We start from the raw sequence: 16151 nt of genomic DNA, 5'->3' as shown, positions 1-16151 counted from the left end.
TCCTCTTGGGTATGTTCAATAATTACTTGTTTACTAACTGACCTCTTGGAATTATTCTGGAGGAAAAAATACCACGAATCTTAGACCAGCCCATAGACTCCCTTATGTCAAGTTATGGCAAAACAAATTTAACCAATTAAAATGATTTTTGACTATTTGTTCATTTTATTCATAAAATATACACTTATTGTGGCAAAATTAAGTAAGAAACTCAATCTCAAATCAACTCTTAAAATCTCACAATGTGAATGAGTAACGACCTTTGCCACAAAGGAGCTATCCCATAGAAGGTATTTAGATGGGGATATAAAGTTTATTAAAACAGGAAAATGAAAATAATTAGTGAGAGTAGTGGAACTGTTTTTTGTTGTTGCTGTTATTTTTTAATTAGCAAAGATTCAGATAAACGATCATTGAAGCAACTGAAAGGTTTCAATCAAAACTTCCTAATACGTATTATGGACTCTGGAAAATGAAAATCAGTACTCTTCACTGTGTTCAAGGAGAACCTGTACATGGATCAAGAGGGAGTTGTGGGAACAGACCAAGGGCAGACTGCTTGGTTTAAAATCAAGAAAGCTGTACATCAGGGTTGTGTCCTCTCACCAGACCTATTCAGTGTGTATGCTGGGCAAACCATAGAAGAATCTAGACTATGGGAAGACTAGAAAATTAGGATCGGAAGAAGTCATATTAACAACCTATGATATGCAGATGACACGGCCTTGCTTGCTGAAAGCGAGGAGGACTTGACGCATTTGTTGATGAAGATCAAGGATTGCAGCCTTCAGTATGGAATACAATTCAATATCAAGAAAACATAAATCCTCACAACTGGACCAGTAGATAACATCAGGATAATCATAGAAAACATTGAAATTGTAAAGGATTTTTTCTTGTTTGCATCCACAGTCAATGTTCCTGTAAGCAACACTCTAGAAATCAAATAACACATTGCATTGGGTAAATCTGCTATATAAAACCTCTAGAAAGCATTGAAAAGCAAGGATGTTTATTCAGGTACTAAAGGGCAGCTGACATAAGCCAGGGCATTTTCAATTGCCTCATATCTATTTGGAAGTTGAACATTGAATAAGGAAGATGAACAAAAAGAATCAGTACATATGCTGCTGGGAAAGAATACTGAACTTACCATGGACTGCCAAAAGAACACATCTATCTTGGAAGAAGTACAGCCAGAATCCCCCTTAAGAGATGAAGATGGTGAAACTTTGTCTCATGTACTTTGGATTTGTTCTAAGGAGAGACTAGTCCCTGGAGAAGGACCTCATGATTGGTAAAGTGAAAGGGCAGCGATGCAGAAGGCCCTCAGCAAGATGGAATGGCGCAGTGGCTGCAACCAGGATCTCAAATATAAGAACAATTGTGAGGGTGGCAAGGTATCTGGCAGTGTTTCATTCTGTTGTACATAGGGTAGCAATGAGTCACAACTAAATTGATGGCACCCAACACCAACAACAATTCTCCAAATGATATTCCAGGATTCCTCATAAATGTACTGGAGAGCAGTGGGTGGTACAGTTGGCCCCTGTCCCTGTTTTCCACCTTTCCTTACCTTGTCTTGGTGTGCGAGGCTTTATAGACACCAGTGGGGCCACCTCAGCCCATAAACCCAAGCTCTGATCAAATACCCTCCTCTCCCCTCACCTCCTTGCCTCTCCGCTCCTCCCTTCCTTTTTCTCTCTTTATTTTAAAATCCTTTTATTAGGGGCTCATACAACTCTTATCATAAACCATACATACATCCATTGTGTAAAACACACTTGTACATTCGTTACCCTCATCATTCTCCAAACATTTGCTGTCCACTTAAGACCCTGGCATCAGCTCCTCATTTTTTACCCTCCTTCCCCGTACCTGCCTCTCTCATGAACACTTGATAAATTATAAGTTATTATTTTGTCATATCTTGCACTGTCCGATATCTCCCTTCACTCACTTTTCTGTTGTCCGTCCCCCAGGGAAGAGATTATATGTAGTTCCTTGTAATCGGTTCCCCTTTTCCAACCCACCCTCCCTCCACCCTCCTGCTATCACCACTCTCACAACTGGTCCTGAAGGGATCATCCGTCCTGGATTCCCTGTGGTTCCAGTTCCTATCTGTACCAATGTACATCCTCTGATGTAGCCAGAGTTGTAAGGTAGAATTGGGATCATGATAGTGGGTGGGGAGGACGCATTTAGGAACTAGAGAAAAGTTGTATGTTTCATAGTTGCTACATTGCACCCTGACTGGCTGGTCTCCTCCCAGAGACCCTCCATGTAGGTCACTGAAGACTCTAAGTCCATTTCAGTTTTACTTCTCTTGTGTGCCTCCCCATTACTACCAGTGCCTAGTGCTATTAAATCAATCCGACTCACAGTGACCACAGGTATGTGAAAGTAGAACTATGCTCCATGGGGTTAAAAATAGCTGACTTTTCAAAAGAAGCTAGATCAGGCATTTCTTTCTAGCCACCTCTGGGTGCGTGCAAATCGTCACCCTTTCTGTTAGCCTGATGACCATTTGTACCACACAGGTTCTCAGACCTAGCTAGCCTACACCTAAAAGTGAGCATCAGTGGTCAGCTAGTTCCTGGGAAGGTGGGTCTTGTTCCTCAAATGGCAGTTTCGTGCTGGAAGCTCAGGGATAAGATACCTGGACATGATGTAGAATCAAACTTCTCCTTGACCTCATTGATTCCTCCCGCTGCAGCAGGCAGTGTGGTTGTATAGGTTGAACTGTTTCTCTACATGGTGATGTTCTGTGGACTTCCTGCCCCAGGCTTATAGGCAACCCATCTTAAAAGTCCCTTATACATCTATGTGTGGTAAACACCTGTGGTTTCCTTTGCTCTTACTAAGACCACAGTAAGGGAGAAAAGACCGGTGTCATTACTCAATGCCCTAAGGTTACAAGAACAAGAATCACCATCTGCTTCTACTCTGTTTCTATTGCCTCCACTCCACAGCTACTGACTAATCCACTCTTTGTTGAGTGGAAAACACCAGCCTGATATATTTGGCTTCAGGATTTTCAAAATATTAGAGTGGAGTAAAGGAATGCTTCCACAAACCTTACTATAAATGATCAATTATCTCATATGTGAGACCCCTTCTGTATCCAAGCGGTTGGTGCTGGTATAGTTGGTGCCAATGGAGCCACACCAAGTCAATGCCCATGAAACCAAGCACCACCTGGCCTTTTGTCCTGGCCACCATCACTTACACACCAATTTTCGTGACTCACGTGGTTTTAACCGACTGGTTTTGGGAAATGTAGTTCCCAAGCCTTTCCTCCTAGCCTTTCTTTCCTAGTCTGAAAGCTCTGCTAAAACAAATTCATCACAAAAGAAATGCCCAATAAAGAGTTCATCACGCTCTTTTGCTGGATTTCAATAGAATTTATGATATACTGAGCTCTCGGGCCCATACGGTTCTGTAAACATTTGATTGTCTTCATTGTGCAGTTAACCGACTTTCCATTCTAGAATTATCTACATATAATTACAACATAGGCAAAATTGTGGTTGGCACACATGGTACCCTGGGAGTCAGTATGGACCTCCCCCCACCACACCTAGTTTTCTGTCATGAGAGAGCTTAGTCCCATCCCTTCACCATGGCCTTCTGGCCATGAATGAGGACCGCTAGAGCACTGGCATGTCGCTATGCAGTCCCATGCTAATGCAAGCCTATGCCAAAGGGTGCTAGGGGAGGGAGACTTTGCAACTCCTCCCCCCACCTTAGTGGTAAACATACTTGCAGTAAGATTTGGCACAGAATTTATACTCCACCGCATCTCAGTATTATTTCTTTATTATAATCAACCAATACTTACTGTACTTGAAATGATGCTACGTGCTGGGGACACCAGGTGGGTAAAAACAAATATGGTGATTGTCCTTACAAAGCTCAAGAAATTGCAAGCCTTTCCCCGTGCCTTGAAAAAAACCGCTGGGCAAGGCTAACTTTTATGCCTGCATCGTCCCATCATATGAAAGCTCATAATGATGAAGTAGCAATGAGAAGTCACTTCGTCCACCTTCTTTATTATTTCCTAGGGATGGAATCCAGGATCTTCCTCATTTTATATTTTACTGCATATCTACCAATGAAGGTGATTTTTAATGGATGTTTTCTGTGATGTTCACCGAAGAAACATAGCCAGGTGTAAAACTGTCAAGGTAGACTGTTTTCTTCTCGAATCACTGAGCTGCTTGGCCTCTATTTCCTTCACTTACCTTTGCACAGGAAGATTCTAAAGTCAGCTGGATTTCCTCCTCATCACCCTTTAATTAATATTTGTGGTTTTGGTTTACATGAGTGCTTTCTGGCTTTAGTTTATTTTTGTAATGAACGGTTTCAGCAACCTATATTCTTCTGTCTTTTTGTCCTTAGTTGATACTGATGGAGACACACTTTGTTGATTTGCATATTTAGATCCCATTTCCGAACTTCTGAAATTGTCTTAGCAATGACTCAGAATGTCTGCTTTTCCCAGCGAGAGTAGCTCTCATTCATAGGTTCAAATCTCCAGGTATCCACTTATTTAATAAGGTCCGACTTTGATTGGAGGGCAAAGAGATAAATGGCTCAGCAAATCCTGCCTCTCTCTCTCTCGCTCGCTCGCTCGCTCGCTCTCTGGTGCTCTGATGTGGCTGCCTTAGCTAGTTCTCTGCTTCAACTTGTGAGCTACACTACCTGTGGGACTGCCAACCAATGCATTTTGTCACTAGAGCTTGAGGTTCCTTAGAGACCTGCTTCACCGTGTTACTGGTGTATACATCACTTGAGCTTGAGGATGTCAAATCCTGTCATCTTGTTGACTGTTGCTGACCAGCCCTAACATTTGCTGTCTGTTACTGGACTGCCTAAATTGCTCTACGGAAGACTCAGCTGTCTGCTTCCTTGACCTTGGATCCAGAGGCCCTCATGAGTTAAAGGACTTCCTGTATATTAACTGTTCCACAGAAGTGAGTTGAACTGAGCCCTCTATGTGACTGTGTGGACTAATTAGCTGTTATAGTCCTTCATGCTGTGTATATAATCATATATATATATATATACATAGCCATATCCATATCATATGTAAATATACATATATATATATAATCATAAGTGCCCTGGTTTTGTTTCTATAGAACCACTCCTGGTAGTGTTAGTCCATGTAGATTAGTCCAGGTTACTAGTCCTGTGTTAGTTCAGATACAGTAGAGAAACAAATTTGTGTAGGAAAGAGCTTTATATTCAAAAGCAATTGAATATTGAGAAAATATCCCAGCTCTGCCCAGGTCAAGTCTGTAAGTCCACATGTCAAACACCAATCTATAAAGCCCTTTTCAGACTCATAAAATACATTCAATGATGCTGAATGCCGGAAGATCACAGGCCAGCAAGTGAGAAATCCTGTGGGTCCATTGACATTGTATGCACCTCAGCGCTGGCTGGGGTCTCCATGTGGTTTCTTCACTCTGAAACTCTGACTGCCTCAAGATAGCTTCATGTGGCTTCTCCTCATAAATATCTCACAGGGAGTGAGCCTTATCAGTAGAGAGTTTCCAAGGGAGTGAGCAGATAGAGTGTCTCCCACCTCCAAGGAGGAAATAGAGGAGTTCCCAGAATCCTCAGGAGAAGGCCATGCCCCCACAGAGTTCTCATTGACTATCACCTGATTAACAGGCTAGACTCCACCCTTGCACTCTTAATCCCCTCAAGTCCCAAATTGACACCAGATGATGTAACTACCATACCAACCTAACACCCTTAAGGGAAACTAGACTATTCAGAATATAATATGCTCCTCCTATCAGTTTTCGAAAGCCCAAGCTGCATTTGACCTTGCTGTTTCGTGGGACTCAATATATCGGACTAGACGGTGTATGGAGTGAACTGTGATGTCTCAAACATGTGTCTATGGCATAACCTCACTTGTAAATGGGTTGTCTTTGCTAATGTGATAGAGTTCATGTGGACGGTGTCCTGAGTCCATCTCTTATGAGGTATACAAAGCAAATCCACTGCCATCAAGTTGATTGCAACTCCTGCTGACTCCTTAGGGAAGGGTAGCCCTGCCTCTCCCGGTTTCAAGACTTCAGGGGAACAGCTGCTGACTTCAAACTTCCAGCATTGTAGCTAGAATTGCAATGCAAAACTTACTGTTGCACTAGAGTATTTGAGTTATAAAGTACATTGAACAAGCATACTGCAAGTAGATAGGGAGCAAAATAGAGTCCAAGCCACATGGACATTTCCAAATCGGCAGAGAACAGGAGACAAAGACACACAGACCTTCCTTTTTAGATCCCGCGTGTAGGATGATTGCCTATGTTTTTTGCTTGCTTGTTTCTTTGTTTTTACTGTTGCAAACTTTGATCTTTCCATAGCTTCATAGGAATCTGGGAAAGTATATAGTAGAAACTGCAATCCACATGTTATTATGTTATTTTAAACCTGAAAAGAAAACAACATTATGTCTATAGAACCACAAATCAATTTCTTCGTTGAATGTTGGGGACTAGACAAAACCTATTGATATGAACTACAATATTAAATGCATAACAGATTCTTTGAGCAGAACCCATGCCAAAACTCTTCAGAATCAGATCCAGATCAGCTAAGCTCATGGCAAGTGGCAAACCATCAAAGTAATAGACGGATTTTTCTCTCTGAGGTTTTAACCTTTACACTTTTTAACTATCACTTTATGACAAATGGCAACCACTTTAAAAGCATGCCATGTTTGAAGGATGATTCAGAATCAAAGCTTATCTTGGGAACCTTCTAGCCACCCACTCAACCAACCAACTACACACATAGGACAGACAGACAGACACACGTAAATTCACCACACATACACTTGTAAATACAAATGGGAGAATAAATTATACAATTAATCACAGGCTCAATCGAACCAGTAGAAAACTAGTAACATATTTCATGCATTACAAAACCTAATCTTGTTAGGATGCTCCCAGAAAATAAATGAAAAAAACCCTTCAGGGAGAATAGTAGCTTACATCAACTTTTGCCATAAGAGCAATTTGACAATTCTGTGAGCCACAGGAGGAAAGTCTGTCATTATGATTAAGTATTTGCTCAACCATAAAAATAAAACACACCCAAATTAAACAAATAAATAAATAATAATAAAATTTATTTCATATTATGTAAGAAAGCACAAAAAGATTTGAGCATCATAAATAACCTTTCTTTTTCCATTCAAGTTTGCATCTTTATTCCTGAAATCAATTTGTAGAACAATGGGACAGGGCACCCTGGGAATGAAGAACATTTGTCTTTAGATTTGAATGTGTGATGACTACGTAATGTAATTGAAAGCATAACTCCAACACGATGCCCAGGTTCTGAAGCTAGTAGATTGATTATACCCAAATATATATATTTTACTTTGTATCAGATATTGTAACATATTCCACAACAAATCACTAGGAAATTTTCCTAACATAATTATCAGGTAAGCAACGACACCCCCTTCTAGAAATTGGCACCTAATCATATCTCTAGACTTGCAGATGTTACTACTTTTTAAACTTCATCCATCATCTTCTTTTTGTAATCTTCAAAGGTTAAAGGACAGAAGTGGTTGGGATGAAGCAGATGAGATGAGAAAGAGGAATTTCCAATAATGGATGACAAGCATATTCCTTTTTGAAATTGTAGTCTTTGATCTCCTATGTAGCATGGGTTTTGTGCTGCTGTTGTCAACGGTTGTAAAGCTGTGCCTCCTACTCATGGCGACTCCATGAACAATGGAGGAATAGCCTGGCCAGTCTTACAGGAGCCCCATGATCAACTGCAGATCAATCGGGGTCTTCAATGGCATAGTTTTCTAATTTGATCTCCAAGCTTCCTTCCTTGTCCATCTTATCTGGAAGCTCTTCAGAAACCCATTCAGCACCATAATAATACACAACTCCTCACTCCTAAGTGGTTGTGGCAGTGCATCAGGTGAATTGTCAAGAATCTAGCCCAGGTCTCCGGAAGAGAAGCCCGCTGGGGCTTTCATACAACATAAAGAGCAAAGCTGGTGTGTTTGGTTCTGAGATTGTCATGTTGTAGACCACATTGTAAATAAAGATGGTGTCTTTTCAAAGGTATTAGTGCTTAGTACAGTGCCTGGCATATATTCAGAGCCAGATAAAAAAGTGTTACTCACTGAACACGGATGGACCAAATGTGGTTTTTTGGAAGCTTCTATTCAGCAGAAAAATCTGACCCAATATTCCAAAAGACTTTTTATTTTCATTCTTTTTCTAAAATCTGTTTTCTTTCTGGCAGGCCCTCCACTAACTTTCCAAATGAGACAACTCAGATTATTTAACATCACAGGCCCATCTTATTTGTATTAATGCCCTGCTGTGTACACTAATGAAGCCAGACTATCTGCCCGTGGACCTTAGTTTTCAGGGGCGAAAGCCACGACAATACCGTTTAACCTATTCACTTCGTGGTAGTAGCAGGAGTGAAGCCTTCTGGGCTTTGTAACATAATAGTGGTCCTTTATCACACAGAATGGTTTATTAGAACCTGCTTGTGTGGATGATTTAGTTTCACTATGGTGAGGCCACCACGCTTGGGCTTTGCACTCTGTTTGGGGACTCTTCCGTCATTTTAATGTTTGAGGGTTTGGTCATTTTCCTGTGAAATGGACTTTCATTGAATTTTAGCATTATTTACACTATTTATGATCTGGGGACAATTGAGAACGAGGGGGTTGAGAATGGTGCACTCTACTTGAAAAAAGCTATGGAAACTGCAACATGCTAACATCACTGAGAACATTCAGGCCCCTGGAAGTCACTGAACACACACACACACACACACACACACACACACACACACAGAGTCTTGCTAAAATAGCAAGCTGTGAAAACACGTAGAAAGTCATTCTTAATTTCTGTGGAAACTTTGCAAGCTCAATTGCTCCATACCCTATTTTGTGAAGTTTCCAGCCCTAATTTCCTTTGTCTTGCCGTTCTAATTTTTTACATCTGTCGAATGATAAGTACCCCAAGGCATAGCCACAAGGACCTGGAGTTCTAGTCCCCAATCGTGAATGAGATGAAAATCTTGGTTTATTCTCCCATTCCAAATTTTGGCCGAGTTTATGAGCCTGGAATTCTACCTTAATCCCTATTCTGAAGCCTGCCTACTTTTTGTGGTCCCATACTTCCATCTTCCTTTAAGAAAGGAGCTTTCTTTTAAAAAAAATCAAATAGCTGATTCTTTGTTCTAGCAAAATGTAGTGAAGAAGACAGAAGGTATTGAGTTATCAGAAAGAATTGTTCCCATGGTCTTATAAGCTTGTCTTAAAACAAGCAGCCTTCTCAGTGCGGTGAGAGCTAAGTCCACACAGAAGATGCACACCAGCCTGTGTGCTCCAAGGATTGTAAATAGAAAATCCAAGACCAGAGGAATATATAGTATTAGCCCTTAAATTCTTAGTACCCAGTTTGCAGAGGCTATGGATGACAGCGAAGGCCAAACTCCATTTGCAGCATTCCCATGTGAATTAAGCCTCTGGAGTATTCACTCTGACCATTGATCAGGGATGTGAAGAACCTTGTTATCCTGTAAGAGTGTTTGGAAAGTGGATTATTGCAGACATATTTAGGTTAAAATGTAATACCTTATCATTTGATGTCCTCTTTGACTCACTTTAAATTTTTTCTAGTTTTTAATATTTTCTGCATTCTTTTCAACTGAGGTTTTTCTCCGCATTATTTTGTTTTTGTTGTAGGGTTTTTTTCTTTGTTTGTCTCTGTTCTCGTGTGTTTTCTTGGGTATAAATTCCAGTATAAGTAGACCTATTCAGACAGCAATGGTTTCTTAGGGTTATGGCAGGAGAGGTTGGGGGGAAATAGGGAGCTAATAACAATGAGTGCCAAAAAAGAGAGAAAAAGTTCTAAAATTAATTGTCGTGACGACTGCACAACACTCTTTAATATGATTGAGCTATTGAATTGCACATTAATTATCAATAAAATGTTGTTGTTTTTTCCCTTAGGAACCTCAGTCCATCTAACATCAAGGAGTTCCTGGGGCCTCAGTGATGCAAACAATAAATTAGGCTGCCTACTAACTGGAATGGCTCAGGTGCACCTCAGAAGAAAGACCTGGTGATTCCTTTGGTGGAAAAAAATCAGCCATTGGTAGAGGGTAGTTCTACTGTGACCAATATGGGGGTGGGGGCATGCTGGTGTCCATGCGTTACAATCAACTCCACAGTAACGGGCTTACTTCATGAAACCAGCCACAGGAGGTGCCCTGGTCTTGCCTTGTGTCACTTCTTTGTCTAAAGAGGCTTTAATTATCAGTAAGATTTCCACTGCACCCACTACATGATCTGCAGTTAAAGACAGAGCTTATGAGATAGTAAATTTATATTTGAATTTTTTTCCTGGAAAACACAATTTCCATACACTAAATAAATTATTCATCTGAAAAAAATGTAGCATATAGTTGAATTGATATTACTACAGAAAGAGAGGAAGATTACAAATCAAATTTGATTATACCAGGATTGATCGACAGATGTCAGCTTCTATTTAACCACAGGCAGTAAAGGATACCTCTGTTCTGCTTCTTTTTTTCTTTCTGGTCACTTCTTAAATCTTCAGACACAAGAGAAGGAGTTTATTATTTTAATAGTCATTTTAGGGTCAATAATATAACTAACAAAAGCCTTGTCATTTTCAAATCAATCATTCAAAACCTAGAGGCTAAAACCATGCTTTCTTTCATTCTTAATGTTAATGGTTAGGGATGAGGCTTAATTTTAAAGGAAAGCAATGATCTTGAAACATGAAAAGAAGATTAAGTAGCAACTTTCCCAAAGATGAACATGCTCTGGACTGAAGACCCTTTTCGGGCCTTTGAAAGGACTCCTGAACGCACAGTAGTCAAAGCGTTCAGTTCAAATCCACCAGCTCATCCTCCTCTGCAGCTCTGGCCATCGGCTTCTGTTAAAATGATCACCGTGAGAGCCCTGGGAACGAGTCTGTTCTGCACTCTAAGGTTGCTATGAGTTGGGATTGGCTGGACAGCAATAGCTTTGGGGTTGGTGTGACCCTTGAAATAGTGAAGTTCTTTTTTTTTTTTTAATTTATTTTTTTTTTAATTTTAACAATTTATTGGGGCTCATACAATTCTTTTCACAGTTCATATATATACATACATCAATTGTATAAAGCACATCTGTACAGTCTTTGCCCTAATCATTTTTTTCTCTTTTCTTCTTTTACATTTTATTAGGGACTCATACAACTCTTACCACAATCCATACATATACATACATCAATTGTATAAAGCACATCCATATATTCCCTGCCCCAATCATTCTCAAGGCATTTGCTCTCCATTTAAGCCCCTTGCATCAGGTCAAGTGAAGTTCTTTTAATGTTGGCCTTGTGCATCACTATATGCCAGTATCAACAGTGTAGAATGAAGAAACCAGAGGACTGAATTTTGGCAGTCTGCAATGCAAAGATACTGTTCTTATTGATATATGCAAATAAACTCATACAGAACCAGATCTCTGCATTTGAACACCGCTAGTAAGATCAAAACAAGCAAATAAACAGACAAAGCTAATGAATAAATTCCATGACTACATTTTTTTTCTTGGTATGCACATTTTATTTGGCAAGGAAAGCATAACAGAAACCTCATTGAATTTAATGAAGCCTTAGAAATCAGATGCAAGAGCCAAAAGTTCATGCCATTTAGATGCCAAATACTACAAATACCATGATTGTTAGATTAACTTTAAAAATAATTGATCCTTTTTTAAGGATCCTTTTTTAAGTTTCTGGCAATTTCAGAATTCCAGAGGCTGGCTTAGTAGCATACATCAATAGTTACTTCCTTTTTTTTTTTTTTTTTTTTCAGAGCAGGAAAATACTAACGTTGAATTAGTGGAACCAACACACAAATAAGATTCCACCCAATCTCGACAATGATAGTCTGGAGGCTCATGCCTTAATTGTTGAATCGTTTGATAAAGCAGTAAACTTAAAATACATGCTCACTTCATTCCAAGCCGTAAATTCCACCAAAAGTAAATAGAAAACCACAGAGGGATTCTCCGGATGTTAACATATCTGTCATCACTCACTAAAACTTGACCTGACATAGGAGTTTGAAAAAAGCTAACCAAAACAAAACATTTCTGATTTATCCTCTTTTCATGGGTAGCATCCAAGTTATTTTTGGATATGTTTTTAAAAACAAACCCAACCAAACGTTTCACTGATTTTAAAGACAGATATTAGCAGATTCCACTCTCTAATGAACTACTTTCCTGCCCCCTCTTCTGGGAAAGGATCCCTGTGGGCACAGGGTTCGGAGCCTTCCACTGCTGACAAGAGGCTCGCCTTCCCCAGCCCTCCAAGGACCAAAGGTGTGGCCGTCTGCTTTGTGAAGATTGCATTTGGGGAATTCTGTGGGGGGAATTTTACTCTGTTCCAGAGTCCGTTTTAGTCAGAATACACATACTCAAACGCAAACAATTACACATCACAATGTCATATTATTGCACTGGAAGTAGCTTCGCTTATTAGAAATTAGAGATTGAAGCCTACAACTGTAAGGTCCTACAGGTCAGTAAACATTATCTCAGTTTCAGAAAGTTTCGTAATGTGGATATTCAATACTCTTTGGCAAAATTGTAAGACATTAATTATTCTCTGGTCTTCTTAATTATTTAGCTTTCAGATGCATATGAAGCTATTGAAAATATGATTGTTGGATTAATGTGCACCTGAACAGAGATTCATCTTTGGTCTTTAAGATTTTAAATAAGCCTTGTACAATAGATCTGTACATTGCAATATATTAAATTAATTATTCTTTTTCATTCATTACATAGAATGAAAAGGCTTTCCTGATTAGTATATAGGTAAAGACACTATCTGATTGTTTTAGGAGAGGTTATTGATGCATTTCAATCTAATTATGATTGACACCTTATTGACCATTTGGATTGTATTTGGGATACATCAGCAACATTCAGGGTTTGACTAAACCCTCTTTTTTTACAGGTAACCTATCAGCTATCACAAAAACTTTTCCAAAATGCTGCTTTGGATGTTTGAAATACAGGAGGTGGCAGCTTTAATGTTGTATTGTTTTTCACAATGCATACAGAATATTTTCTTTATATTAAATCATTCATTATCTACTCTCTTGAGTAAAAATAAAGGGGGGAAAAAAAGAAATACCAGAAAAGCTACCCTTGTCTTCTCCAGTTCATTTTTTAAGGTACTATCCGTATTCAGTATCTAACAGGAGGCCTAGCCTGTTTTAGGTGCTGCATCAATATCTGAGTAAAGAGTAAGCAAAGAAATTCAATCAATAAATAGATGTTTTAGCTACCTTCAGAGATGCACTAATTAACAAGGAATAGAAAGCATTACAAATTTGTTATCTTGAAAAGGAGTCCCTTCAAATGCACAGAAGATGATTTCCAGATATTTAAAATGGGTTTGAATAAGTGGATTTAACTAAGGTAACAAACGAAAATCCTTCAAGCACGTTTCTAACCCTGCATAGTATAATGTCTGGTTCAGATTGAAATTCAATTTAATAAAGTATTTACATTCATCTCTATTTTTTAAGACACTGAAATTCTCACAGGCCAACTTCTCATCATATACTATTTTTTCCTACAATTTTAGGATACATAAAAGGAGAAAAACAGAAACCATTGCATTTTTGCGTTCAGAGGAAGATGTTAATATAATGAAGACAAACAGGAGCACAGAGCAAAAAGATTCCCGTCCTGAAGTATCCACAGAAACTTACTGGAATTGCCTCCCACTATTTCATTGGTCACAAGAAAACTGATATGTAAACCATAATAATGTTAGGAATTCGAGTTAAGACTATAGTTAGACATACAGACCAGAGTAGTGACCTTAGCGATCAACAGACTCTTTGATTCTACTCTAGCTTCAGCACTTTAGAGTTGTGCGATCTTGGGTACGTTATTCAATTTCTAAGACACAGTTTCCTTATCTTTGAAGTGGATGTAATAATACCAGCTCCATAAAGTTGGTGGAAACATTAAATAGCCTGGAGCAGAAATAAAATATGACTTGCATATACTTTATGCATGCACAAATATATATATATATACTTCATACATTCATGGATATGTATTCACACTTTATTAATTCATGTATATGTATACCCTTGTGTCTAGAAATGATGTGTATATTGCTTGTGTAATTCAAAGCTCATAATTAAAAAATATTTTAATTGGTATTCTTATATTATTCAAAATGTCAAAGCAGGGAAATGTGCCCTAATTAGATGCCTGATGGTAGTAAATATAAATGTATCTGGTTAAGTACGTAGGCTAGTCATAAAATGATATTTTATCTTAGTTTGGAGACTATGGCATAACATTTTAAATTCTTTAAATCAACTATATAGACTTACACATTATATTTTATTTCAACCTAGCCTAACATGTTATGATTAATTCTGAGCGACTATAGCATAATCTTAAACCCTAATGTGACAAGTCAGAAAAATGAAGGATTTTTTTTTAACTCAGCCTTCCATAATTTAAAATGTAACCTTTTGGTTTACATGCTGCCTGCAAGCAGTGACATAGATGTTGACAACATTAATATCACTATTTCTGTCACTAAAATCTATAGCAAATGCATTAGCAGCCACAAACGGAGGTAGTTTTCCAGAGAGCTTGCTAATTGCATTGCTGCTGTGAACTTAGTTTCACAGTATTAATACATACAAACACAGAGCTAAGAACAAATTCCAACTCACCGACAATATGTAAACAGGTTGATTGCTACTTTTGAGTTCATGTGATTATATGTAGAGAATCTATTATGTTTTCATTATTAATATTGTTGAATATACCCCAAATGACATTAAAAAGACAGAGTGCCTGTTCTTTGTTTGAAACAGAATAAATTACCCAAAGTCCAGAATTAAAGTTAAAATTGAATGGAAAAGCAAATGGCCTTAAGGTCTTGAAGGATTTACTGAAATTTTATTCACTGCACACTATCTACCTCTAATCTACCAATGTCTCACCTAGCATCCTCTGCCACTGAGACAATTTCTACTCATAGCAACACTATATGACAAAGCAGACCTTCCACTTTAGATTTGTAAGTCTGTAAATCTTCACAGGATCAGAAATCCTCATCTTTTTCCCTGAGAACCACTGGTGGAATTGAACTGTTGTCCTTGAAGTTAGCAGCTCAACACAGAACCGGCTGCTTCCAGGGGTTCTCGAAACCCCACTGAGCAAAGAATTGTCCTGCATTCCTGGCAAGATGAGGGAATTTGGTAAGAAGATCCAGTGTAGAATTTGGAGTTACACACAACTACAAATCCTTTTTAACTCTCATAATGTTAAAGCTACCCTGGGAATGATGAAGAAAATGCATTCAGATCCCTATCGGATAATTAACTTTGGATTACATTAGATGCCAGTCACAGGCAAATGATAATTTTGTCCCCTACGCAAAACAAGGTTATGAAAGAGAGTAGGTGCTCCAGGAATAACGGTTAACTGGCATATTAACGAGTGTGATCCTCAGGTTCTGGTTCGTTGCACATGCATTAATCTGAGGCGACCATTTGCAACCATGCTTAGTTGAAGAACAGGAAACAGATCACATGTAGAAAGATCCCCTGTTAGAACAACACGACAGCAAATCTATCTGATTATAATGCAGGAAATGTAAAGAGTAAATAAATACTAAGATAAATTAATAATGCTTCTTGATAGGTGATGTTCTACCCTGTGTGGGTATATAACTCGAAAGCTCATTTTAAGATGTGAGGAGAGGGAGGAGACCATTCAGTTGAACTTGACTGGAAATTCAAGTAAAGATGGGGGAGGGGCATCTATGTCTCCGTGAAGGCAATTACATTTTTGTCCGTAGGGAAACCTCCCATGAGGAAAAATGTTTAACAATACTTAATATAGAACTTAAGAAGAGACTATGCCTGGTACTATGTTTCTAATTAGGTATTTGTGGCCTAGTTTCTATCTGACCTTAGGCCTTGGGGGCCCCAGATCATGTCTATAGACCACTGGGACTTTAGACTCTATCATTTCAAGGCATACAACATCCTTCATAGGC

This window comes from Tenrec ecaudatus, chromosome 7 (assembly GCF_050624435.1).
Source record: "Tenrec ecaudatus isolate mTenEca1 chromosome 7, mTenEca1.hap1, whole genome shotgun sequence".
In the NCBI taxonomy this organism is placed as follows: domain Eukaryota; kingdom Metazoa; phylum Chordata; class Mammalia; order Afrosoricida; family Tenrecidae; genus Tenrec; species Tenrec ecaudatus.
The sequence above is the reverse complement of the archived record's forward strand: the minus strand, read 5'-3'. Positions refer to the sequence as shown.